The sequence below is a fragment of the Scyliorhinus torazame genome, chromosome 16, assembly GCF_047496885.1.
Source record: "Scyliorhinus torazame isolate Kashiwa2021f chromosome 16, sScyTor2.1, whole genome shotgun sequence".
NCBI classification, from domain to species: Eukaryota; Metazoa; Chordata; class Chondrichthyes; order Carcharhiniformes; family Scyliorhinidae; genus Scyliorhinus; species Scyliorhinus torazame.
Genome location: NC_092722.1, coordinates 111848116 through 111851829, shown reverse-complemented (window position 1 = coordinate 111851829; position 3714 = coordinate 111848116).

Below are 3714 nucleotides of genomic sequence, written 5' to 3'. Positions count from 1 at the left end.
GTGTTGTTGGAGCTGTACTCATCCAGGCAAGTGGAGAGTATTCCATCACCACTCCCGACTTGGGCCTTGTAGATGGTGGACAGGCTTTGGGGAGTCAGGAGGTGAGTTAGTGTCTGCAGAATTCCCCAGCCTCTGATCTGATCTTGCAGCCACAGTATTTATCTGGCTGGTCCAGTACAGTTTCTGATCAATGGTAACCCCCCAGGATGTTGATTGTGCACATTCAGCGATGGTAATGCCATTGAATGTCAAGGATAGTTAGATTCTCATTTGTTGGTGATGGTAATTGCCTGGCACTTGTATGGCACAAATGTCAATTTAATCTGCCCAAGCCTGAATATTGTTCAGATCTTGCTTCATGCAGGCACAGACTGTTTCAGTATCTTAGGAGATATATGGTGCTGAACATTGTGCAGTCATCAGTGAACATCCCCACTTCTGGCCTTATGATGGAAAATTAATTAATGAAGCAGCTGAAGATGGTTGGGACATGGACACAACTCTGAGGAACGGTTATAGTGATGGAAATGATTAGCTTCCAATAACCACAACTACCTACTTGCCAGGTAGTCTCCAACCAGTGCTGAGTTTGCTCCCTGATTCCCATTGACTCTAGTTTTGCTAGGCTTCTTAATGGCTGAGTCAAATGCTGCCTCGATGTCAAGGGCAGTCACTCTCGCATCACTTCTTCAGTTCAGCTCGTTTGTCCATGTTTGGGCCAAGACTGTAAGGAGGTCAGGAGCTGAGTAGCCCTGGCAGAATCCAAACTGTCAGTGAGCAGGTTATTGCTGAGTAAATGCCGCTTGGTAACACTGTCAATGTCCCATTCAATCACTTTGCTGATGATTGAGAGTCAGCTAATAGAGTGGTAATTGGCCGGGTTGGATTTGTCTTGCTTTTGGTGAACCGAAGATACCTGAGCAGATTTCCACATTGCCGGGTAGATAGCCATGTTGTAGCTGAACTGGAACAGTTTGGTTAAGGGTGCGGTTAGTTCTTGAACACAAGTCTTCTGTACTATTGCTGGAATGTTGTCAGGGTATATAGCCCTGTAGAATCCAGAGCCTTCAGCTGTTTCTTTATCTCACATGGTGTGAATCGAATTGGCTGAAGACCAGCATCTAAGATTCAGGAGGAGGCTGAGATGTACACATGTATAAACATACATACATACATATGAACATACAAATTAGGAGCAGGAGTAGGCCACCCAGTCCCTCAAGCCTGCTCCATCTTTCAATAAGTATGGCTGATCTGATTGTATAATATAATCTTTATTAGAGTCACAAGTAGGCTTACATTAACACTGCAATGAAGTTACTGTGAAAATCCCCTAGTCGCCACATTCCGGCGCCTGTTCGGGTACACTGAGGGAGAATTCTGGATGTCCAAATTACCTAACAGCACATCTTTCAGGACTTATGGGAGGAAACAGGAGCGTCCGGAGAAAACCCACGCAGACACGAGGAGAACGTGCAGACTCCGCACAGTGACACAAGCGGGAATCGAACTCAGGACCCTGGCGCTGTGAAGCAACAGTGCTAACCACTGTTCCACATTCCTGTCTACCCCCGAAAAGCTTTCACTCCTATGTTTCTGTTGCTAACTTTCTCTTTGGTTCAATTGCTCTGTTTTATTGCCTTTGCTCTCGAGTCGCCAGGTACCTTTATGATACCGCCACGAGGTTCAAGTCTGAGTAATGATCAATGACTCAATACACCGATTAGTAAGATTCAAATCAAAGCACATTTATTATACACAGTAATCGCTACTCATGCACAAATTCTACGTCTAAGCTACTTCTACAACTAACAGGCCTATACTTAACTTCGGACTGGCCCACCAGGTCAGGGGAACAAATGGCCTTTCGTTCGGGTTCTGAGTCTGCGGGATTCGAAGTTGGTACGGATTGGTAGCTGGGAGCGCCTATCTCGTAGCGAGCGTTGAATTAAGACTTACTTCGTTCGGCGGTCACTGCACCGGTCACGGTCAATGTTGGTTTGTGTTGCTGGGTGACCCGGGCAGGACGAAGAGATGAAGAGGGCTGAAGAGAGAGCGATTTGAACTTGGGGCTTAACTCTTAGAGGCCCCAGGGGCTTCCCGCCTTTCGGGGCGGACCCTGTACCTGGTCCCAAGTGATTGGACTTTGTCCCAAACGCTTGGTTCGATTTCTCCAATACTGGAGCGGTTCCCTGATCGATGGGCGGTCTTGAGGTGCTCGTTCACCTCCTTTGTGTTGACTCCTGCTGGCGCCGAGGAGTCTGGCTTTGCTTTGTGTGTCCAAAATTTTTTAAAAATATATATTTCATTGAAATTTTTTTCCCTGAGCAACATTTTTCCCGCTTACAAAACAAGCGAAACGATAACAGTAACAAAACAGAAATTTTTGAACTTTTTAACAATAATAATAATAGTAGTAATAATATACAAGTAACAAAACTTCGTACTCTATTGACCTATACTCAACTGCCTCCCCCCCCCCCCCCCCTGGGTTGCTGCTGCTGGTCATCCGTCTTCCCTCTAACGTTCCCCCAGGTAGTCGAGAAATGGCTGCCACCGCCCGGTGAACCCTTGAGCCGATCCTCTCAGGGCAAACTTTATCTGCTCCAGTTTAATAAACCCCGCCATATCGTTTACCCAGGCCTCCAGTCCGGGGGGTTTCGCCTCCTTCCACATGAGTAGGATCCTGCGCCGGGCTACGAGGGACGCAAAGGCCACGACATCGGCCTCTTTCGCCTCCTGCACTCCCGGCTCTTCCGCAACTCCAAATAGAGCTAACCCCCAGCCTGGTTTGACCCGGGCCTTCACCACCTGCGAAATCACTCCCGTCACTCCCTTCCAATACCCTTCCAGTGCCGGGCACGCCCAAAACATATGTGCATGGTTTGCCGGGCTCCCGCCACACCTCCCACATTTGTCCTCCACTCCAAAGAACCTGCTCAATCTTGCCCCCGTTATGTGTGCTCTATGTAGCACCTTAAATTGAATCAGGCTAAGCCTGGCGCATGAGGAAGAGGAATTTACCCTGCTTAGGGCATCAGCCCACATACCCTCCTCTATCTCCTCCCCTAATTCTTCTTCCCACTTTCTTTTTAGTTCGCCCACCGACTCCTCCCCCTCTTCCCTCATCTCTCTATAAATCTCTGACACCTTGCCCTCTCCGACCCACACCCCTGAAAGCACCCTGTCCTGTATCCCCTGCGTCGGGAGCCGCGGAAATTCCCTCACCTGTTGTCTAGTAAACGCCCTCACCTGCATATATCTCAAGAAATTCCCCCGGGGTAACTTATACTTTTCCTCCAGTGCTCCCAAGCTCGCAAAAGTCCCATCTATGAATAAATCTCCCACCTTCCTAATTCCCAACTGGTACCAGCTTTGAAATCCTCCATCCATTCTTCCTGGGGCGAACCTATGGTTGTTCCTGATAGGGGACCCCACCAGGGCTCCCCGCACCCCTCTCTGTCGCCTCCACTGTCCCCATATGTTCAGTGTTGCCGCCACCACCGGGTTCGTGGTGTACTTTTTCGGTGAGAACGGTAGCGGCGCCGTCACCAGCGCCTCTAGACTCGTCCCTTTACAGGACCTTCTCTCCAGCCTTTTCCACGCCGCTCCCTCACCCTCCATCATCCATCTACGTATCATTGCCACATTGGCGGCCCAATAATAATCTCCCAAGTTCGGTAGTGCCAGTCCTCCTCTGTCCCTACTGCGCTG